Source organism: Nuphar pumila, chromosome 7 (assembly GCF_984573655.1).
Source record: "Nuphar pumila chromosome 7, dmNupPumi1.hap1.1, whole genome shotgun sequence".
Lineage (NCBI taxonomy): Eukaryota > Viridiplantae > Streptophyta > Magnoliopsida > Nymphaeales > Nymphaeaceae > Nuphar > Nuphar pumila.
The window spans coordinates 106,733,308-106,758,123 of record NC_143255.1 but is presented as its reverse complement, the minus strand read 5'-3'; the positions used below and the strand labels follow the sequence as shown (position 1 = coordinate 106,758,123).

General features: G+C 40.4%; 1 long non-coding RNA gene across 1 annotated transcript in view; it reads right to left on the bottom strand.

The window, feature by feature from the left end:
• LOC149832802 (uncharacterized) overlaps window positions 1-23,348 on the bottom strand; it is a 42,096-nt gene extending 18,748 nt beyond the window's left edge. Inside the window, exon 1 of the long non-coding RNA XR_016433372.1 lies at window positions 23,006-23,348. This is a non-coding gene — a long non-coding RNA (uncharacterized LOC149832802). The remainder of the gene's footprint in view (window positions 1-23,005) is intronic.
• Between the last annotated feature and the right edge of the window lie 1,468 nt (window positions 23,349-24,816).

Below are 24,816 nucleotides of genomic sequence, written 5' to 3'. Positions count from 1 at the left end.
CTTCATGCGCAAGATTCAAAAGAAAGAAATTGCAGAGGCTTTGAAGAAAATGAAATCAAAAAGGGCAGTTGGCCCAGATGGTATACCTATCGAGGCTTGGAAATGCTTGGGAGAGAAAGGTTTAGAATGGTTGACAAATCTTTTTAACTTGATTTGGCGAACAAATAAGATGCCTAATGAGTGGAGGAAGAGTACTTTGGTGCCTTTATATAAGAATAAGGGTGATATACAAGATTGCACAAACTATCGTGGTATAAAACTCATGAGTCATACTATGAAACTTTGGGAGAGGGTGATTGAGTCTAGGTTGAGGAAGGTTGTCATGATATCGGAGAATCAATTTGGTTTTATGCCTGGAAGATCAACTATGAAAGCTATACATCTTCTTAGACAACTTATTGAAAGATATAGAGAGAGGAACAAAGATTTGCATATGGTTTTCATTGATTTAGAGAAGGCATACGATAGAGTACCTAGGAACGTTCTCTGGTGGACAATGATGAAGAAAGGTGTTTCTCTCAAGTACATTAGTATAATTAAAGATATGTATGAAGGAGTAGTAACCAATGTCCGCACTTGTGGAGGGGTGACAACCAATTTTCCGATAACGGTTGGGTTACATCAAGGATCTGCTTTAAGCTCTTTTCTATTTGCGATAGTGATGGATGAGCTTACGAGATCAATTCAAGAAAATGTACCGTGGTGTATGTTGTTTGCTGATGATATTGTTTTGATTGATGAGTCTAGAGTTGGGGTTAATGCTAAGTTAGAATTATGGAGACAGACATTGGAAGCTAGAGGTTTTAAGTTGAGTAAGAGTAAGACTGAATATATGGAATGTCGGTTTAGTAAGCAACGAAGTAGTGATGGGAGTGTAGTGAAGCTTGGTGAGCAAGAAATACCGGTGAATGATTATTTCAAATATTTGGGATCCATCGTTCAAAAGTATGGAGAAATTGATGGAGATGTAAATCATAGGATAAAGGTTGGGTGGATGAAATGGAAAAGTGCAACTGGAGTGTTGTGCGATCGTAGAATGCCATTGCGGTTGAAGGGAAAGTTTTATAGGACGACTATTAGGCCCGCTTTACTATATGGTACGGAATGTTGGGCTGCCAAGAGACATCATATTCAAAAAATGAGTGTAGCTGAGATGCGGATGCTTAGATGGATGTGTGGAAATACAATAAAAGATAAGATTCGGAACGAGGAGATACGTAAGAAGGTAGATGTTGCACCCATTGAAAATAAGATGCGAGAGAATCGTTTAAGGTGGTTTGGACATATTCGGCGAAAGCCTAATGATGCTCCAGTTAGAAGGTTGGAGAAATGGAAAAATATATTAGTTAAAAGAGGTCGGGGTAGGCCTAGGAAGACTTGGATGGAGATGATATGAAAGGATATGAATGCTTTGAACCTCACCGAGGACATGGCATTGGATAGAAATGATTGGAGGAAAAGGATTCATGTGAAAGACCCAAAATGAATTTCTTTTTTTGGTTCATATCGCTGACCCCAATTGTTTTGGGATGAAGGCGTAGTTGTTGTTGTTGTTGTAGTGAGTGGATTTACTAGGGAGACATGTTTATATTCTTCCAGCATGTTCTGAGCTTGTGATGAAATGACATCCTGAAATGTGTAGATATGAGATAATCAAATTCATATTGGGATTGCTACATGAATGTTATTCATGCCTGTTATTGTTGTTGCAAAATATGTTTTAATTGTTTAATGTCTTACTTGCTTAATTGTTGTCTTTGCATAAAATGCTTTAATTGCTTAATTATAATTGTTGCATAATTTGTTTGTCTGCTTAGATATATGTCTGTTACTGCTGTTACATAGTCTTTTTTGTGCGATTCTTAATAGGCTGAAAATTCACACACGACAACCACTTCACATACTAGATTCATAACATACCTGCATTAAGTGTACAGTTTTTCCTACTTAGACGTGGTAGTCTAATTCCTATAATTTTTATCATTTTCAGGCAAAGAGTAGTTCTATGAGCGACGCGGGATGAGGCGCTGACCAAGACTGATCTACTTGTTCCCTGGCGGTCCTACTTTCTTTCATATTGGAATCTTTGTTTTGAGACTCATAATGTGAACACTCTGATGATTGATTCTATTATTATTGAAATAAAAATAAATGGTGTGATTTGCTTTTACGTTCCTGTATCATTCTGAAATGCTTAACCCTGGAATTATTAGTAGTTTCCGCTTTATAAAAAAAAAAATCCTCAAAAATCTGGGTTAAAATTTCGGGGCGTTACATAGAGTATCTCAACTGGGAAAGGAAAGATCAGTCGGTGGTTGCATATATCACTTCCACCTTGTCCCAAGAGGTCTTTTTTGCAATTCCCGAAAATTGTACTGCTCTGCAACTTTGGGAAAAATTGGTTCAAACATATTCACAAGTTTCGCAGGCACAAATGGTTTTTCTCAAGAGGGAATTTCAAATGCTGAGAAAAGATTCCATGACCATAATGGAATATCTGAACAAGATGAAGACTATCACAGACCAACTTGCAGCTATAGGGTGCGCGGTGAGTGACAGTGATATGGTACAACAGACTCTGAGTGGATTGGGATCCGACTACAATATGATCGTCACTTCACTATTGTGTCTCCCTGCCCTTCCTACCTTTGATGAGTTGCGAGCAAAATTGATTCAGTATGAGATGACTCTAAAAGGGTTCTCTGAGGAATCTCACATTCACACAAATTCTCAGAAAGTTTTTGCCACAGGAGTGACTTATGGTAGAGGACGAGGACGAGGAGGACAAGGGCGAAGTGGACATGGAGGGCGTGGCCTGCTTCCCACTCCAAATGCGTTAGCTCATGCGCAGGGATCAAGATCCATTCCTACTTGCTTCCTTTGTAACAAAAAGGGGCATATCAAGGCGAATTGTTGGCATAATCCAAAGAATAAAGGAAAGGGTCCACAGACAGAAAACAAAAGGAAGTTCTTAAATAGTGGAGAGATTAAAGATCTGCTGATATCTGCCTTGTCAGAGTTGAAATTGAAGCAGAGTGATGAAGGCACTTGGTTTGTCGACTCAGGGGCAACGACTCATGTGACAGGTGATGCACGTAAGATTTCTAATCCCATTCCTTATTTTGGAAAAAGTAAGATTGTCACTGGAGATGGATCCCACCATCCTGTTTCTCATGTTGGAAAAACTGTCATTCCCATGTCATATTCCACTCTTACTCCTTCAGACGTTCTTCATGCCCCTGACATTAAGAAAAATAGTCTATGTTTCCAAACTTATTGATGATAATAATGCTTCAGTTGAATTCACTCCCTTCTCTGTGCAGGTCAAGGACCTACGCACGAGGGAAACATTCGCTGAAGGAAAGAGACGAGGCAATATGTATGTCTTTGAAGAAGCTCCTTGTCATGTTGTTCGCCCTGTCCACCTGAATTCAAAGCCCTCATTAGAGTCGTGTTCATTCTCTTCTGCTAATGTTTTTAGTATTTCTGAATGTAATACACCATTCTTATGGCATAGTCGGTTAGCACATTGTGGGAGTCATTTTATTGAGAAACTTGTATCCAATAATCTCATTCCAAAAGAAAGTCTCAATAGGGATGAGAACAGTCACAAATGTTTCAGTTGTCTTTCCTGCAAGAGTCATGTATTGCCTTTTCATTCCATTAATAAGAGAGCTTCAAAACCTTTTGAGATAATCTGTTCTGATGTATGAGGACCCGCCCCAATTGCCTCTGGATCTGGAAGCAAATACTATCTAATATTTGTTGATAACTATTCTCGATACACTTGGATATATTTCATAAAAAATAAGTCAGAAGTCTTCTCTTTGTTTCAAAAATTTCTTTCCCTTGTCAAAAATCAATTTTCTGAGTCCATTCAATTTTTCCAATGTGATGGAGGAGGGGAATTCTCATCCCGTGATTTTATTTCTTTTCTTCAAAATAACGGAATAGGAAAAAGGGTGTCCTGTCCTCACACCCCTCAACAAAATGGAATTGTTGAACGAAAACACAGGCATATCGTTGAAAGTGCCATGAGTATGCTTCATGACAGCAATCTTCCCATCCACTTATGGACAGAAGCTTTCCATTCTGCCGTGCATGTGATAAATAGACCGCCTATGGTCATTTTGGAAAATAAGTCTCCTTATCATTGTCTTTTTGGAACTCATCTCTGAGAAACAAGTTTCAAGACAAAGCCCAAAAGTGCAGATTTGTGGGATATGGAGATGACTACAAAAGATATAGGTGTTATGATCCCACCAACAAACGCATCAGAACCTCAAGAAACGTTGTCTTTGATGAACAAAATTTTGATCACGGAGCTGACACAACGAATATGCCAACTGAAATTTACTACCTTGGCTGAGCTCAGAACTTTTTGCTGGCTCCAATGAAGCATGTTCCTCAGAATGTGTGCAACAAGAAGGAGAGGTGTTTGAGAACACTAGGATGTTGGGGTCACAGAATGCAGAGGAAGTACAGGGCAGATACAAAAGCATTGTCTATTCCAAGGTTTTAAAACCCGTGACTCGGGACTCGACTCGTTCTTTATTGACTCGTGACTCGGCGGGTCAACTCGGTGACTCGGACCGGGTTTTGTTAACTTTTGATTTTAAAAGAAAAACAATTTATAATTTGTCTCAAACCATGTTTTTCAGTAAACAAGAGATCCTTGGGTTGTGTTAAGGCATGTAATCACTGAAACTGGGAGAGAGATGTGACTCTTTCTTAAGTTGCTTTTGAACTGATAACAATTGGCATCAACTAAATTAGCTTAGTTTTTGCTTGTATTACTTCCTGGGTTTGTCATTTTCTAGTTAAACCATTCATAGAGAGCAGTAGCATTGAAAAATGCATAGGCTGATCTCTGCCAGACTATCTCACAGGAATATTCCCAACTTACCAGGCCCCCTTATACTGTATTCTTAATGAAAAATTGAACAACAATGGCATGCCATGTGTCCTTTTTGTTGTCCATGTGACCATATATAAATGTACATCCTTGACAAATAAACAAAGGTCATTAAAAGCAACTAATGTTGTAGCAAAAAACTCTAGGATAGCCTGCTAAATAGCCTTCAAATTTCTTTTTTAGACAAAGGGCTATGGAGTAAGTTGAAGAATAACTATGGTGTAAGTTGAAAAATATGAAATTAAGTGGCATGACAAAAATTCTCGGAAGAGATGCAGCATATAAAATCCTGGTTGTTCACTCCCAAATAGAGCTAAAACTCTTTTCCCTATGAACACTGGCGCCTAATGTTGTTTCTTATGAATTAGCGAGATTTTTGTATTTTGATGGTTCTGTGCATTGTCAAGCAATCAAGAATTTATGTGAAGCTCTGTTGACATTTGTCTTATTGGTAGAAATTTATGGAAACGTTACGAATCTTCTCTTGAGTGACTTCTAGCTACTGGCTACCACAAGGCCAATTACCAGTTTCCAACATATACTTAGTTCCTTAATTTTATGCTTCTGATAATACATGATGAATATTATAGTTGATTATGTTATGATAGTGATACCTAGTACCTGTTACGAAGTTAACACACACACAGGGAAGATCCAAGAGCACACATACCACAAATCCAATGAGCACATCAGTCCACCAAATCAGCCAACACAAGGATCACTAAGGACACACTCACAAGAGACCCTAAGGGTCTGTCTGATTGCTTGTCCAAGATTGGACAGACCCTTAGAACATAACAGACAGAACATATGTTATGTCTCTAACAACCGTACTTCATCACATGTTTGTTTCAACTTAAATAAAAAATCAAATTTCAAACATCCCAGAACTCGCCCGAGTCAGGCCGAGTCAAGTCGAGTCAAGCTCGAGTCTTGGCAAGCCGAGTTTGCCTTGCCGGGTTGACTCGTTGGAGGGCCGAGCCGAGTCAGCCGAGTCAACGAGTTGACTCGGCGAGTTTTAAAACCATGGTCTATTCTAGACAGAGACCGACAACATCAAGCCATTCAGATCATGTCTCAGTCGCCAATCTTGCGCCTTCTCATACTCTTGCAGCCAGAAAATCAAACCGCATACGACATCCTATTGACAGGTGGGTTAGTTATAACAACTTCTCCTTGGATCTTCAACTGTTTTTAACTGCCATCAATAAGGACGAAGAGCCCATCATGTATTATCAGGCAGCCGCTTCTATGAAATGGGTAGAAGCCATGAATGATGAAATGCAAGCCTTGCATGAATGTGGAACATGAGAAGTTGTTCCCAGACCACCTGATAAAAATGTTGTCGGATGCAAATGGGTCTACAAAATCAAGTACAAGCCAGATGGAACCATTGAACGCTATAAGGCCAGGCTTGTAGCAAAAGGATTCACTCAAGAAGCAGGGCAAGACTATGATGAGACTTTTAGTCCGGTTGTAAGAATGGGAACGATTCGAATCATCATCTCCCTGGCTGTTGAACATAAATGGAAGTTGAGTCAGCTTGATGTAAAAAATGCATTTTTACATGGAAATTTGAAGGAGGAAGTATACATGGAACAACCCCCTGGATATCAAGAACAAAATTGTAAAACCCATGTATGCAAGTTAAAAAGAGCCATCTACGGCCTGAAGCAAGCATCTCGCTCTTGGTTTGATAGCTTCTCGCTAGAGATTCAGAAACATGGATTTTCACGTTCCATGCTGGAACACTCATTATTTATTTTTAAAAGCCCACCTGTGACCACTCTATTATTAATTTATGTCGATGATATTATCATCACAGGAAACTCTACGGACCATATCCAAGAAATAAAAGACTTATTAGGTCAAAGGTTCAAAATGAAAGATCTTGGAGTTCTACGTTATTTCCTTGGTGTAGAAGTTGATAACCAGGCTCATGGCTTGACACTCACTCAACACAAGTACACCGTACATGTTCTCAGCAAGGCAAGTATGAAAGACTGCAAACCTCTGAGAACTCCGAGTGTAAAATCCACGTAAAAAAAAAAATATCGGACCCGGGTCGGGACCCGACCCATGCCCGCCCTCGTTGGGGTTTTTAAAACCCGACGCAGGGGAGGATTTGTTTAAAACAAATCCTCTCCCCTGTGCGCCGCACCTCACCCGCGCCACTCCACCCCTCGGCAGGATAAGGAAACCCCTTGAGGGTTTCCTCATTTATCGCCCCTCCCCGAACTCTTTAAGAGTGTTGCAAGAGGGGAGGATCGATACACCGCCCTCCCCCTCCTCGTTCCCTACGGGCGACAGCCTCGCCGGCAGCCCCGACCGACACCTCCCCTCGCTCCTTCTTCTCTCGTCCGCCTGCCAACGCCTCCTCCTGCTGGTCCGATCGCCGCCGCCGCTGCTGCGACCACCACCGGTGACCTCGAAAGGTATGCCTTTTCCCCCTTCTACTCCCCCTCTTCTAATCTCCTTCTGTGTCCATCGGAGGACCAGCAGGCGGCCTACGAGCCCTATTGTCTCCCTCCCTCCCTTGTGGGCTATCGGATGACCGACGGAAGGTCGGTCGTCCCCCTGTCCCACCTCCTCTCTCTGTCGTTTCGTCGAGAGGCCGACAGGAGGCCCATGGCCCCTGTCGTGCCCTCCCTCTTTTCCCTTTCCTTGAGGGCTTGTCAGAGATGCCGACAGGCAGCGCACGGCCCTGCCGTGCCCTCCCACTTCCTCTGTGCCTACCTGTAGGATGACAGAGGGGGGGGGGGGCGATGGTCCCTACCATGCCCTTCCCCCCCTCATTCGCCATTGTTTTGTTGGCAGGGGTCGGGGCCCCTGCCAATCATCGGTGTATCAGGCAGGGGCTGAGGCCCCTGCCGTTGGTTGTTTTTGTCGGGCAAGGGCCGAGGCCCTTACCATTGGGTGTTTGTCAGGCAGGGCCCAAGGCCCTTGCTATTCATTGCTTTCATCAAACAGGGGCCGAGGCCCCTGCCGTTTGTTGTTTTGGCCCCTGCCATTCGCTACTCTGTCTCCTTTGGGGTCTTTCGCCATAGGGTAGCACCCTCCTGCCTTAGATCATTCTTCCTGCAGGGGGCTTGCCCCAGTTCTGCCTCGACCTTTCCTTTCGACAGGAGGGCATAACTCCTGTCCTGCGATGGCTTGTTCGACAGGGAGCCCTGTCTCTCTACACCCCTTAGTTGTTCCAACAGGGGCTGGATGCCTGCCTTGCCCCTCTCGTTTCCTTTATAAAATGCTAACCTTTCTTTTTCACAGCTTGTGCAACACATCACGCTTGCCCCCACATCCTAAGTCGTCGTCACCCACTCTTGGAGACGATCGCTACCTCACAACTCCCTAAGGTAGGGTAAAGTCGCACAAAGGGTAATAGATGAACCTAATTAAGTTGAAATAATTAAGATGCCCATGCTAGACATGCTTAGAGTTATATTGCTTCTGCAGTTCATATTTTCTTGTTTGCATGCTCATGGGTCGAGGTACAATTTCATTCTTCGATTATTATTTTGTGTAGTTGTTTATGAATTTGAGGTGTGGTTTCGTACTTCTTGCAATATCTATGCCATTGTTTGATTGCATACATTTTTGCCTGCACGTTTCCTTTGAGTGAGGTACGACTTCGGGTCTCATGTATTACTTATGACCATATGTGTTTGTCTATCTAAATGGCCAAGGTATGGTTTTGGTACCTCGTGTGTTCCTTATGTGCTTTTTGCTCGAGGTGCGGCATTGCAAGTTAGAGTTGTTTGTCGTCATGTTATAACCTGCATATGTTGACACTTATGGTAAATATGTACCTACATAAATGTAGTCTTGTGCCGATCCTGATTTCACTTGTTTTCAAAACACTAGAAGTTGTGCTTGTGCATTTCAATTCTTTAAAAACGAGTTTCCTTCTGCGAACCCGATGCTCTTCAAAATGCACAACTTTTGCAAAGTTAAGTTTTAAGTCTTGTCGGATTGCGAAGTCACATTTGGGCCTTCCCAAGTCCACACTTGGGAGAAATGTTTTATAACCTTGATTCGAGTTGCGACCCAATTCGAATAACCCCGATCAGGGGCATGAGCCTATGAATGAGTGGGGTTCTGTTGAAGGACCTATTCTTCATTTATCAATCTAGTGTCGCAGGTCGATACTAAGATAAATTTTGGATGCAAGATTGATAGTGTTGTGCCTTGCGTGAATGACTTAATGTGGCATTATGGCTTTTAAGGATGAATCGTGCCAAATGAGCACTCCTATATTCTTTGGATCGTTATGAAGTTGTGTGTTGGGTGTTCCTTTTGAGAAGCCCACACACCTCCCTTGTTCAGTATAGCGTACTTTTAGACATGCACAACATGTTAAGTACTTTGTTGATCGGACGAGAGATTCGAGACGACCTTGCATCATGAAATATGCAAAATATTGTTGAAGTGAATTCAAGACTTATCTTGCCAAACTATGTTGTATTGATTCTTTTGTAGATAATATTTGTTGGGGTTTCTTTTGTGGAACCATTTCCCTTTCATCATAGTCGTACTTTTGACAAGTACGACTGTACTTTTTGACAAGTACGTCTTCTTACGTTGCGATGATTGGATGAGTAGATTGTGGCAACCTCGACGAGTGCAAATAACAAAATGCTAAGATCACCTAAATAGGTGATGATTTCACCTTAGCCGGCAAGATACTCGAGTTTGGTCGAAAGACCAGAGTATGTAGAATGGGTCTTCAGTTAACTACCCCTGATGTACTCATTCGAACCGCTGACTCCTGTCAGGAGAGAGGACGGGAAGGTACAAAAACTTCGATGGACAAGCCATAAATGGCAGTTACGAGCAAAAGACTCGGCTTCCCCAGTCATCGGAGTTAGGAGAAAGGGACTACCATAATTATCCTAGGTGGTAGCTCTCCATGTTCGGGATGCATCCATTGTTTATGCTGCTTTGAGGATTTCTCTCTTGGTCAATGACCGTCCCCTCAGGTGCGGACTCAGTCAGCTATCCGGGTTATCTTAAAATACATAACATAATAAACCCCCGGATCAGTCTCGGCTGTTTCTAGAGTCGTGCCTTGTGCGTACCCACTTGGCCAGTTAATATCGAAACATAATTTAAATCCGATCACACATTTTGTTGAGCTATGCATGTATGAAAGCTATAGCATGCAATGGGTTTCAATACTTATGAAATTGTGTGTGTGGTTGATGTAGCATTGTATTTTGCTTGCTTATGCAGTGCTTTGCTTATAATAATTAGCCTACTTGTGCCAGTGAAATGCTTGTAATAGTTTTTAGCATTTTGCTTACGATAGTTACTCCATGAATATGTTGAAATTAAATTGCTATAAAATTGTCTGTCTACTTGACATATTAAATTATTCTGCTTAACTATGTTCTATATCGTTCTGTATGTGCACCTACCAGTTTTTAGTGAAAATGACCCATTTTATGGGCAGGTAATGGATAGGTAATACAATCTGCGATGGCACGATGGCGTGATGAGATCAAGATAGAGCTCTTTCCTTGACGTTTCACTCCTGAGGACATGTTGGTAAATTTAGTATAAAGTGTATTTCAAAATTTCTCTTTTTATTAAACCTTGAGTTACTAAAACTGTTTTAGTAAACTTCTTCTTGGTTTCAACAAACAAATTCTCCATCATTGAAATTGCATTTTAAAACCATTTGATTTCAATAGTTGTGCAGAATTCGGTAAAGGAAAGTTTACGCTGTAATGCGCTCAAGGTCCATTGACTTGTGGTTTTAAAAATATCATTTTCCGCTGAAGTACTATTTAAATTCTGATTATTGTATGATTTCAAAGCTTTCTAAACTATTCTAAAAGTTACAAGTCCTGAATTTTTGGGGCGTTACACCGAGTGTACTTCATCAAAAACTTAGCGCTCATGATGAAGATCTCTGTGATGACCCCACCAAGTATTGTAGCATAATAGGAATGTTACAATACCTCACATTCAATAGACCTGATATTGTTTATTCAGTCAATCAAGTGTCTCAATTTATGCATGTGCCACGTACTGGACATATGGAAGCAGTCAAAAGAATCCTTAGATATTTGAAAGGCACTACTATATATTGTGATGCAGACTGGGCAGAAGATCCTGACGAACGAAGATCTACATCAGGATATTGTGCCTTCATTGGAAGAAATTTAGTCTCTTGGAGCAGTAGAAAACAAAAAGCTATCGCTAGATCAAGCACTGAGGCTGAATATAGATCCATGGTTGTTGCCACTGCCGAAGTCACATGGATCAGGCATCTTCTAACTGAAGTAGGAGAAAAGATCTCCCACACTACATTGCTCTGTGACAATCAAAGTGCCATCAACATGTCATTCAATCCAGTACATCACAGTCGTGCCAAGAACATTGAGATCGACCAACACTTTGTGAGACAGAAGATTGAAGAAAAAGAGATTGAGCCTAAGTTTGTCAGCACTGAAAGACAGGTTGCAGACATATTTACCAAAGTTGCTCGCAGAAGAGGGGCTCGACAAGGTTCAACAGGGCTTGAATTAGAATATTCTATTTTATTTACTTATTTTCTTTTCAGTTTTCACTTTTCAGATATAATGTTAAGTTCTAGCGGTAGTGTCAATACATTTGGTTCAAGTTCTAACCCTGAAGTAGAAGATTCTCAACCACTTTGGAGGCTTGTGACAAAAGGGATAAAAGTTGGTGGTGGTGGTGGGAATGTGCAGTTTCATTGTAATCTATGTAAGACTGTTTTCACAGGTTCTTATACGCGTGTGAAAGCATATCTTTTGCAAATTCGTGGTCAAAGAATTAAGGCATGTTCTGGGGTTGGCAAAGACATGTTAAAACAATTAAAGAAAGAGCAAGAGAAAGCTGAAAAGAAGAAAATTGCAGAGATTAGAAATAATTCGATTAATTTGTCTTTTCCTCTATGTCACACGGACTCGGCTCCAAGGTCGACGCACCCGCGTCGACATGCACCGACACGGGTGCGGCTCAGACTCGGTCAACCCGACCCTGGGTGCGGTCAACGCACCCAAGGTCATTTTGGTCCATTTTTTAGAATTTTTTTTTTTAAAAAAAAACCTGGGCTATAGAATTTAAAAAAAAAATCTTGGGGGGGGGGGGGGGGGCTGCCCCCCTATAACCCTCCGCCAGGGGTGGCCCCCCTGGACCCTCGCCCGCTAACCGCGCAGCGGGACCCGCGTCGGGGAACCCCCCCCCCCCCTCTTGTAAGGAAAAAAACCCTGAATCAGGCTTCACAACTCATCACATGTCCTCTAATGGGCACAACTTTGACCGAGTCTTATATATATATATATATATATATATATATATATATATATATATATATATATATATATATATATATATATATATATATATAGTCGAGTCCCTGTGTCCAAATTTTTTTAAATTGTGCCGCACCCGCACCCATGTGACATAGCTTTTCCTATTGCTAGTGATATACAAGAAGAGCTTTTAAAGAAAAGAAAGATAGAAAGCAATAAAAGAATACAAGCGTCATTCAAAAACATGGCAAGAACAGAAATTGATAAAAAGATTGGTCGATTCTTTTACTCAAGCTCAATTCCTTTTAGTGTAACTAGAAGTCCATATTGAAAAGATATGATTACATCTTTGGCTAATTGTAATTTGAGTGGTTATGTGCCTCCTAGTTCAGAAAAACTAAGAACAGTCATTCTTGCAGAGAAAAAAAATAGAATTGAAGACTTGTTAGAGAACCAAAAATTTGCATGGAAACGACATGGAGTGTCGATTGTTTCTGATGGGTGGACTGATATACAAAGACGACCACTGATAAACTCTAATGCTTACTCACTTAATGGGTCAATCTTTTTGAAGATTGTTAATGCATCTGGAGAATATAAAGATGTTGAATATTTAAAGAGATTATTTGTTGAAGTGATAAAAGAAGTGGGTGAAGAAAGTGTGGTACAAATCATTACTGACAATACTACAGTTTGCAGTCGTGCAGAAATGAATTTGGCAAGTGAAGATACATACACATATTTTTTTGACTCCTCGTGCAACACACAATTTAAATTTGGCACTTAAGAGTATATGTAATCCATCAAAAGATTATGCACATGCACATGAAATGTGCTTATGGATTGAGGAAATAGGGCATGATGTTTGAAATATTAGAAATTTTGTTGTAAACCATCATAATGCACGTTCTATATTTAATAGGCATTCTGATCTCAAGTTACTGAAAGTTGCTGAAACTCGTTTTGCTTCTATCATTGTTATGATGAAAAGAATTAAGCAACTCAAGAATGCATTGATAATGATGGTGGCTGATCAAGATTGAGATTTTTATCGTACTGAATATGATGACAAGGCTCAAGCTATCAAAAAATGTATTTGTGATGATTTTTGGTGGGATAAAATTACATATTTTGTTGAATTTACATAGCCTATTTGAGAAATGTTGAGAGAAGTTGACAGAGATGTACCCAGTGTTGTGAGAGGCGTACGCCTCAATACCCGAAGCGTACGCCTCAGAGGCGAAGCGCACGCTCAAGGTATTGAGGCATTGCAGTGAAGCGTTTCAGGCTTGAAACGCACGCTTCACTCATGAGAAGCGCACGCCTCAAGTCGAAACGCGCTTCGCTTCTGAGGCGTGCGCATCATGTTGAATGTCGTCTCCGATTTTGGATTCTGTTTTGAAAGAGATCAGAAGAGGTGAAATTGTTGCAGTGAGGAAGCGATGGCGTTGTAGACGATGCTCGTTCCGCTCGCGCCCAGGATGTAGGCCGAAGCCTTGAGCAGCCGCTCCGGCGGCTCGACGTCCACCAACACCAGGCGTCCCGGTTTCTGATCCCGCGGCTCTTCCTCTGATTCCGAGACGAAGCTCGAGCTATCCGAGACGTCGTTGTCGTCGTCGCCTCTCCCTTTCCAGCTGGCTCGCAGGCACGACCATCTCCCGGCGTCTTCATTCTTCTTCCGGTCTCCAAAAATTTCTGCCACGACCGTTGTGTCGGCCTTCTTTCTCTTCACTTGGTACCGGTAAATGAAGACCATAGACACGAGGCTCAAAGCAGCAAAGTTTCCGACGACGATTCCGGCGATAGTTCCGAGAGTAAGGCCGTCTCTCCTCTGCTGCGGCTTCTCCGGTTGAGGGCTCCCGTTCTCCGTCGGCTGCTCCGGCAGGCTCTCAGGTATGGCCGCGATCGCCGGCGGCGACGTCGTGGTGTTCGGCGGCGGGTTGGAGAGAGTCGTCGGGACGCTGCAGAGGCTCTTAAGCGGGCCGCCGCAGAGGCCCAGGTTCCCGAAGAAGCACTGCGGCTTCTGGTTCAGGAATGCCCCGACCTCCCGCATCGGCCCGGAGAAGTTGTTGTAGGAGAGGTCGAGTGTCGCGTTCTGCAGGATGCTCCGGCCGATCTCCGGCGGTATCGGGCCGAAGAACCTGTTGGACGAGAGGTTGAGGTACCGTACGGTCCCGATCTCCGACGGCAATGAACCATTGAGCAGGTTCGACGACAGATCCATGGCCTCCAGGAGCTGGGAATTGGTCCCGAAACACGGCGGAATCTCGCCGAAAAAGTAATTATTACTCAACGAGAGGAAGCGCAGCGAGGGAGCGGTGGTGAAATTGTCTACCGGTTTATTTACGTGCTTCAAAGAAGAAATTGTCTATTTATTTTTTTACTTATCTTTTTTGGAGTTGTTGGATCGCTTGGCTGGAGGGTTGCCGCCAGTGGAGCACTTGCGCTTGAGGGTGGAGTTCCAGTGGTTCTTGATGGATTTGGAACTTAATTGATCTTGTGAGGACACATTTTTTTTTATATTGTCATTTATTATTTATTATTAGTTTTTATTTAAAATTTTCATTATTTTATTAATATTATATATTTTATTATTTTGATCATGAAGCTTACGCTTAACGCCTCGCTTCATAACAGGCTCAATGCCTCGCTTCGTCTCATCGCATTTAACAACCTTGGATGTACCCATGCTTCATAGAATTTATGCAATGTGGGACAATATGATTAAATGCTTCATAGAATTTATGCAACGTGGGACAATATGATTGAAAAAGTTCAAAGTATCATTTTTAAACATGAGAAGAAAGATATTGCACTTGATGATTCAGAATTTTACAATCATGTACATTCAGTTTTAGTGAGAAGATGGGATAAAAGCAATACACATTTGGCAACATGTATTGGTCGTGTTTCTCCAAATGAAGATCCTGAGATATCAAAAAATATAATGATATGTTTGGGAAGACTTTTTAATGATCCTCATATGTTTAAGGTTGTAAATAATGAGTTTGGCAAGTTTTCTACTGGGAGATTTGATTCTTTAGCAGCACTCGTGGCAAGGGACGAGGAAGATCCCCTTAATTGGTGGGCAACATTGTTAGAAAGTGACTTGGAATACCTTGGGTTCAATAATGAACCCATACTTATGCACGTAAAGTGCAAATATACCCATTAAAGGGAAACAACACACGCACATAATGTGCCAATACATAAAACCCATAAAAAGGGAATAATATGACTTAAAGTCATAAGTTACATATCATTGAAGAATAATGGAGAAGGGGTGAAAACCCCATTACAATGGAGCATAAGCTCCCTCAAGAATACGAAATACAAAGGGGAAATCCCCTATTTATAAGCATGAAAAGGGACCACCTTGGGGGCTCCCAAAGGGGACGTTGGAGAGCCCCCAACGGTCACATTTGTGACCGTTGGGGGCTCCCAACGTCACTTTTGGGAGGCCCCCAATGTGGTACGAAATCCAAAAATATAAAAAACAAAAAAATAAAACTAAAACAAAAATTACAATGCATATTCCAATTGGAATATGCGTAAAATGCTAATTTACAAGAATACCCTTGAGGGTATTTTAGGAAGATAAAATATATATATTTATATATATAAATAGAGATATGTATACATATATATATATATATATATGTATACGTATCTTTATATATATATATAAATATATATATGTACATTTAAGGATCAACATATTTTAACACCCCCCCTCAATCTTTGCGGGGAAACGAAAAGATTGAACAAAGGGCAAGACTCCAAGAGGCTCCGGCAAGGATGCAATGGAACTTGAAAAGGCCTTCCTCCTATTGTTTTCAAATTTCCCGAACTATCCAGGGTACTTCTCTTTGTCCTATCTCCAAGATCCTGTGAAATAACAACAAAGAAACAAGTAAAACAAATCTTTGTACTTTTATTCAAATGGAACATTTCTAACTAGCACAGGTTAGAAGAGATGCACATTATGCAAAAATGACACCAAAGTTTCAAAATCATATATCATGTTTAAAACAAAATGAGCGGAAGCAAATTATGCAGAAATAAATTGCAAGAATGCATAATGCATTCAAAAGGTCCAACGTTGGACAAATATAACCCCATAATGGGGAATAACAAAATGGTCCACTAAGGGACACCACAAGAAGCCTACGAAGAGGCATGATATACATAAACATTATTGAATGAGGGCCCAAAAAGGCCATAAAGAGCGTATGCATATACTTATCATGAAATGAATTAATACTCAAAGAACTCATTAATGAACATGCTTCAAACATGTAATGAAGTGCCAAACAAGAGAAACAAAGTCTCCAAGCATACTTTAGGCAAAATAAACCCAAGAGTTCACAAGGTTTTAAAATCATTTATGAAAGACATACATAATACTCATTTTGCATATAAGGGTGGCAAAAACCATAAGCACTTAATATATAGATTAAATGCTAAGAAATCAACTTGATATGCATATCAAAAATATGATTTGCTTGAAAAACACAAGTCATGAATGAAATTTTGCAAATTTCAACAATAGTTTATCCATTACACACATCTTCCTCATTAGTCCTCCAAAACCCATAAATCAAGTGTATAAGCTACTAGATCAAGAATATAAAGCCATTAAAGGCCAAAGATACACACAAAGGTGTGTAAAAGAACCTCTTGTCTACATATAATAATACTTGAAATAAGTGCATCTACGACAAGAACAAGAGAATATATGCCAACATGGACTAAAAAGTATCTCTTGTCTACGTAAAAAATACACTTAAAACCAAATATGTTCAACTACTAGAACAAGAGTAATAAGTCAACCATGGGCTAAAACATAATACATCTCTTGTCTACATATGATAGCACTTGAAATGAGTGAAATAAGCCAACCATGGGCATACATCTTAAGCGACTAGAACAAGGACACAAACGCCAACATAGGCTAAAAATCGCACACCATGGTGTGAATCAACGTGCCTTGTCTACATATAAAAACACTCAAGACAAGTGTATTCAACTACTAGACCAAGAGAGCAAAAACCAACAAAGGGCTAAAAACACACGAAGGTGTAATAAAATTCTTGTCTACATATGATGACACTTAGATAATTGGCATAAAAGGAAAAGACTTTTGAGGCAATAAACTTGTAATGAAAATAAACCTCGAATGAAACAATATTCCTTTTAAAACATGAATACTCATAACAATAACATTTTGGAATAAATGCATGTAAAAGTATCTTCAACAAGATGATAAAATAATATTTTTTAGAACAAATGTGTGAACATACACACACCAAGAACACTTGTGAAAAAACACAAGAACACATGTGCACAATAAGCACAACATTCGGAATCACAAATGTGCAAATGCACTCATAAGATTCATAAATAAAAGGTTGGGCTAAAATCCCAAAACACCTTGATTTTAAATATACCTTAAAGCATTTAAGGTTTCAAACACCATATGTCCATCACATTTACATAGAAGCATCCATAATATCAATGGCCACAAGAGAAAAAATGAGTGACACACTCATAATTAGAGATCAAATACCAACTCATTTTAGAGTCCCAAGGTGCCCATAACTCACCTCAACAACCATCTATAATATGGAAGGTGGACAATCTAAAATGATACAACACGAGGTGCCCATAACTCACCTCGACAAATATCTCTAATATGACAATAATAAGGCCAAATAAATGATGCATTAAATAACATGTGATGGACAAATATAAATGCCACAAAAGGGCAATAAACACATAAGGAATCATTTTCCAGAAAGTTTTTACAAAGAGGACCGATTAACAAAATGAATCAAAGGTCCAATATAATCCATCAAAAAACAATTTTGCATAAACACGAATTATGCCTAATCTTTAAAAGAAGTCTTGTATCAAAAAGACCACAACATAAAGAATTCATCAAGACAATCAAGCTTTTAATCAAAGAAATCATAAGAACCGTAATGGTTCACAAAGAAGGCTTTAACACAATACTCAAGGAAAAAGTACTTGAAAATTTATAGATTTGGGATTAAATCCCATACAACAAGTTTTAAATATTCTTTGATTGAGATGAGATATGCGGAAACGTACAAAGTGCTATAAGCACTTACAATGATTTAAAAAGGACTCAATATCTAAATTCATTATGTTTTTCACAATAAGAAATATGCATAAAGGCTCCATAATGCAAAAACGTCTACGAAGAGACAATACACATGTAAGCACACAAGGCTTTATAAAAGATGTGCACGAAAGCATTCATACAATACTTGAACAAATACACACCAAGGTGTAAACAAACATGCACTAAGGCATGTATATCATAGAAAAGAGGGAATGCATATAAGCGCAAATATTTTGAGAAGCAAATGTGCACAAAATACAAAAATACACAAAAGTGAGCAAGTATGCACTTTATAAAAAGAGCAATGCTTGAAATTCTCAAGTTTTAATTATGTAATTACATGCTTGACAAGTGCAATTGAGGACAACTAAAACTATATTATGGCCAATGTAGGCATTTCTAAAGATATTATTAAGAGATTTCGAAACCTTATGAAAAATACAAACCAACAAGTTTATAAGGATGAAAAATGAAATCATTTATACCAAAAAAGGATGCAATAGATGAACTATGCATTCTATGTGGAAAATTCCTTTCTTTTTTTTTTTTTTTAAAACAATCTTTCCTAATGGTTTATCATAAATAATTTTTCAAAAAAAAGAAACATTGAAAAACTTTTTAGGAGTTCTTATAAGTTATCATTAACAAGAACTACTTTAGGATTCAACAAAGATTTTAGATGTGAGAGATTCTCATATAATGATTATATCAAATTTTTCAAAAAAATGCACTAACATCCATAATCAAGAGAGGAACTCAAATCAAATTAGGGTTCATATGAGAATTAAGAAATTTTAAGCAAAGATCATTATTTTAGCAAGAGATCATATATAATTTTAAAAGTTAACTTATAGGTCAATCATGAAATACTTATTTAAGAACTATAAATCTCACATAATTGAAGGTAATTTTTTAAAAACATAAATTACTATTATATGCTATGAGTAGTTCGATAAATAGACACGAATTTTATATTTGGACAACAAACGATTTCACCAAATTTAGAAGGAGATATTTTCAAAATATATGAGCACACGAAATGTGAAAAGAAATAATTCAACTATCATGACCATCAAAACGAACAAACTATATGCAAGAAACATACTTTCAAATGCATAATACTTTTTGAGAAAAGGGATACATACCGAATAACTTCAAAAGCATAATACTTTAGGAAGAGCAATGAATACTTCACCATTTCTTGAGCGACACGCTTTCCGTTGCACCAAGAGACAACCCCATCGTGACCTTGCTTTGATACCATGTTAGAAAGTGACTTGGAATACCTTGGGTTCAATAATGAACCCATACTTATGCACGTAAAGTGCAAATATACCCATTAAAGGGAAACAACACACGCACATAATGTGCCAATACATAAAACCCATAAAAAGGGAATAATATGACTTAAAGTCATAAGTTACATATCATTGAAGAATAATGGAGAAGGGGTGAAAACCCCATTACAATGGAGCATAAGCTCCCTCAAGAATACGAAATACAAAGGGGAAATCCCCTATTTATAAGCATGAAAAGGGACCACCTTGGGGGCTCCCAAAGGGGACGTTGGAGAGCCCCCAACGGTCACATTTGTGACCGTTGGGGGCTCCCAACGTCACTTTTGGGAGGCCCCCAATGTGGTACGAAATCCAAAAATATAAAAAACAAAAAAATAAAAATAAAACAAAAATTACAATGCATATTCCAATTGGAATATGCGTAAAATGCTAATTTACAAGAATACCCTTGAGGGTATTTTAGGAAGATAAAATATATATATTTATATATATATAAATAGAGATATGTATATATATATATATATGTATACGTATCTTTATATATATATATATATATAAATATATATATGTACATTTAAGGATCAACATATTTTAACAAACATATGGATTAGAGACACCAAATCTGCAACGTCTTGCAACGAAGTTGTTATCCCAACCTGCTACATCATCTTGTTGTGAAAGAAATTAGAGTATATATGCTCAAATTCACAACATTAAAAGAAACAAACTCACTAGTAAAAGAGCAGAGAATTTGGTTTATGTTCACTCTAATCTACGATTAATTTCTCGCCGCACCAAAGAAGAGTATAGGTACTTTTTTTTATTTGTATTCAAAGTTTGTACTTAAATATTTGTATTCAAAGTTTTAAGTTAGATACTAATATAGTCATTTTTTGATGCAGTTGTGGACCATCCAAGAATTGGGATGTAAATCCAGAAGATTTTGACTTGGAGGGAGAACATAATTTGCATACTCTCAACATGGACTACATCGATCATGTTCTTCCCTCAAATTCAGACGATGAGGCAAATTTATGATAAGTTTTGTTGTTTATCACACTCACAAGCTTCTTTATGTGTTATATTTTAGTAAGTTTGTGTTGTTAAGAATTGCTTTTTTATTTTTGCTTTAAAATTTACAATCTTTATGTGTTAATTTATTGTTATATATATAATTATATATATTTAAAATATATATATTTTTTAATATATATATAGCCGAGTCCCCATGTCTGAATTTTTTGAAATTGCGTCGCACCCGTGTCACACTCGCACTCACACTCGCACTCATGTGACATAGATTATAAACATCCAAACAAAAGTACTCAATTCACATAAACCCATCAAAAAAAATGTAGAGACGAAATAAGATACTCCAAATACTTCGATGTCTGATAGCAGTCGAGTTCGAGTCCACAATCAAGTCCTTCAATCAGTAGCAATCCTAGAACCTACAGTTGTAACCAAGCGGGAGTCAATCTACAACTCCGTAAGTTCACATCTACAAATAAGACATACCGTTACAACTATAGTGAGCTTTAGGCTCATAATCTTAGTTTAGTTTGATTTTCGCTCTTACTGATTTTTTCTCTTCATTTTCAAAGTAAACATTCGCATTTTACTTTAATTAGTTATTTTGGAAATAGCTTTTCTTGAGCGCATCAACCCATGTAGAACTCAGAGTTTACGATGTTAGCCAGACATAGAACCACTCATAACAATATAGTCCAAACTAGGGGTGGCAATTGAGTCGGGTTGGCGGGTCAGCACACCTCAACCCGAACCCGACCCGTTTAATAAACGGGTCGGCTGTGGCAAACACGAACCCGACCCGTTTATTAAATGGGTAACCCGACACGACCCGCCAACCCATTTAATAAACAGGTTGGGTCAGGTAAATGGGTTGGCGGGCAGGTCAGGGTCGGGTAAACAGGTTGGCGGGTCGGGTTCGGGTAAACGGGTTGACCTGCCTGCCTAACTCATTTATTAAACGGGTCAGCCGGGTTGGCGGGTTGGCATACCCCTAACACGAACCCGACCCGTTTAATAAACAGGTTAGTTTAAGCCAAACCCGAACCCGCCTAAGAGGCGGGTTGGCGGGTCGGGTTGGTGGGTCGTGTCAGGTTTTGCCACCCCTAGTCCAAACTAGCCCAAACTATGAACTCATAATCGTTGCAGTTTTGTTTGCCTATTGCAGTAAGGAAGCCTCAAAATGCTTATCCTTATAGCCAAAGAGCCCGAGAGGCTATACTTGCACCCAAGGTGTTCGAGGAGCTATACATGCCCCAAGGTGTTCGAGGAGCTATGCTTAATGACAAGGTTTGTGGTTCATGTTATATCCTACTTGCATTGAAAAAACTGAGACATTTACAGTCTCGGGTTTCACATTATATATATATTATTATTTTTATTTTATTTAAAAAAAAAACTTGACAGACTCGCTCTAAATTAAGTCGGTCTGTTAATAACAGACCCGACTCAGTCCGGACCAAGTTGGTCTGTCAAAAGCAGACAGAGTTGGGTCTGGAGTGCATCCAGACTGAGTTGGTCTGGTACATACCCGACTCAGTCTGGATAACACCCAGCCGACTCGGTTTGGGTTGACTCTCAAACCGAGTCAGTTAACCAGCTAGCCTGGGGGTATGCCTAGACCGAGACCATCTTGGTTAAGACCGACCTGATTCGATCTGGGTCTCACCCAGACCGAGTTGTCAGTCTGACTTGGTCTGGCTCGTTTCCTAGACCGAGTCGATCTTGGATCATTTTTTTTTAAACCTTGACAGAGGGCTTGAGACCCCTCTCACTTTCACTACACGGTGCCGCCGGCAACTGTGGTTGCCAACGGCCGGTGCAGAGGGAGGCGACTCCCTCTGCTCCCTTGCAGGAGGGACAGGGACGACCCCTTTGTTCTCCGCCCCTCTTTTATTTTTTATTTTTTTTGTTTGGCCATCAGCCACCGCTGGTTGCCAGCGGTTCGGTTCGGGCGAAGACAGAGGAACATCCTCTGTCCCCCGCCACCGCCTCCCCCTTTTTTATTTTTCTGAGCCGGCAATCCCTTTGGTTTCCGAGTTTGGTTTTTTTTTATAACCCATCGCCACCGGCAGTGGCTGCCAGTGGCTGAGGCAGGGTCGTCCCCCCTGCCTCCCCCTCTTTTCATAAAGAGTAGGCCGCCGACAACCGTGTTACCGGCGGTAGGGACAGAGGGAACGACGTCCTCTGCTCCTCCTCAATGAGGGTGGTAGGGACAGGGGCGACTCCCTGTACCCCGCCCCTCTCTCCTTTCTAACGGTTCCCCTCCATTAGTGCCCGCAAGCGTTGTGTGGTTGCCAGTTTGATTTTTTTTTTAAGGGTGGAAGTATCATACCTTTCACCGACGGTGACAACCTCCTCGTCGCCTCCTTCTTCTCCTATCCGCCCTCATGGGACCTCTCTCCCTCCCTTTCTTTCTCTCGATCCCTCTTTCTCGCTCTCTCTTTCTCACTGAAAATGAGGGTGAGAGAGAGTCCCATGGCTTTTATAAGCCATGGGTGAGGGGGCGTTTTCCTTCTCCCATTACCACTTCTCACTAAGAGGAGTTTCTCCCTCTCTCCTCGTGGGAGAAAAAGGGGCTACTCTTTAATTTAGAGAGGAGGTGGGGTTCCTCTCTCCTCTCTCTCCCTACTGTCCGTTGAATGGAAAAAAGAGAGGTCTCACCCCACTAAGCCTAGCCGAACCAGGTGGATTTGAGCTCACCTGGTTAGGCGTTACATATTGACTCTCACTAAAACGTGTGAGGCGCGTGTGTGAAGGAAATGGCAAAAGGAGGCTGCTTGCTCGTCGCCTCCCCTCCTTGTGAGATCATTGCTTAGGCTGCTCAAGGCCAATCTATTTTGTGTCAGGCAATGATGAGTTGAGTTCGACCCGTTCTTTCATTTGTTCAGAAAAAAAAAATGAGAGACAAAAAATCATCATTGATTACAATTAAAAAGAATAATTTCAGAATAGACCAAGATCAAATTTAGGGTCAGTTGGGGTTAGGGAGTCATCTGCTCTTGCTGTCTGATTCCACTATTGCAGTATCTGACACAGGACCTTAGTTCTTGAACTAAAGACTTTAAGAAAAAGAGGTTTACTTTATCACAAGAATCGACTGCTTCGTCTACTGATGCTTGTCAGCTTTTGCCCATGCCTCTGCAATTAATGGAACCTCCGTCAGAACGGGTTGGTCATCATCTAAATCATCAAAAGGGAGAGAGGTCATTATAACAATGAAAACACACTTATGACAATCGATGCCAAGTATGAGAATATTAGTGGTGGTAGTTGGGTAGTTGGGCAGTTGGGCACAAGGTTGTTAAATGCTACTAGGCAAAGTGAGGCGTTGAGCCTGTTATGAAGCGAGGCGTAAGTCTCGAGACGTTAAAGCATAAGCTTCATGATCAAAATAAAAATTCTATATGAACAAATAGCTGCACACCTCCATTGATGAATGTAAGCATAAACATCATCTCTGGGCGATAGAAACAAATAAAATCAGTTTGAATCGGTTGATTTAGATCGAATCGGCCCTCACCGATTTGAATCAGAACCCGATTCGTTACACCGTCCAAAATCTTTCGATTTGGGAAAGAATTTGCCCAAGTGAGGTACCGTTTGCAACAAACAAACAAAAAAAGAAAAAAAAATTGCAAAGCCCAAAAGGTTCCAAGATAAGATTCTTCATTGAGCTGGAGATCAGGGATTCTCGGGCAGCCAAATCCTTCTTCAATGCCTCGACCTTGCTCTGCAAATTATCCTGATTCAACTCAAGCCCCTTCATCTTGTTGTGGAGCTCATTGATGTAGGAGATGGCATCACCGAGAAGTGATGCCTTGTCCATCTTTGAGACATTGGGGACGACAGCTCGCAGGGCATAGAACCTCTGGTTCAACTTCTCCCGCCTCTGCTGCTCCGCCTCCATATGATTCAGTGGCTCCTCTCGCCTGTTGGCTGGCTTCCTGCCCCGCTTCCTCAGTCGCTTCTCGAGATCCACCCGACAGCTTTCTGCCTCCCGCACCGATGCCTCGAGGTCGGAGTGGTCCGAGTCTTTCTCTGACTTCACCCTGGACGGAAGGACGATCGCAGAGGAGAAAGACAACATTTCGTCTTTAACATTGTCGTTCCTTGACAGCCCAGAGGCCGGCCGCTTCTTCTTCT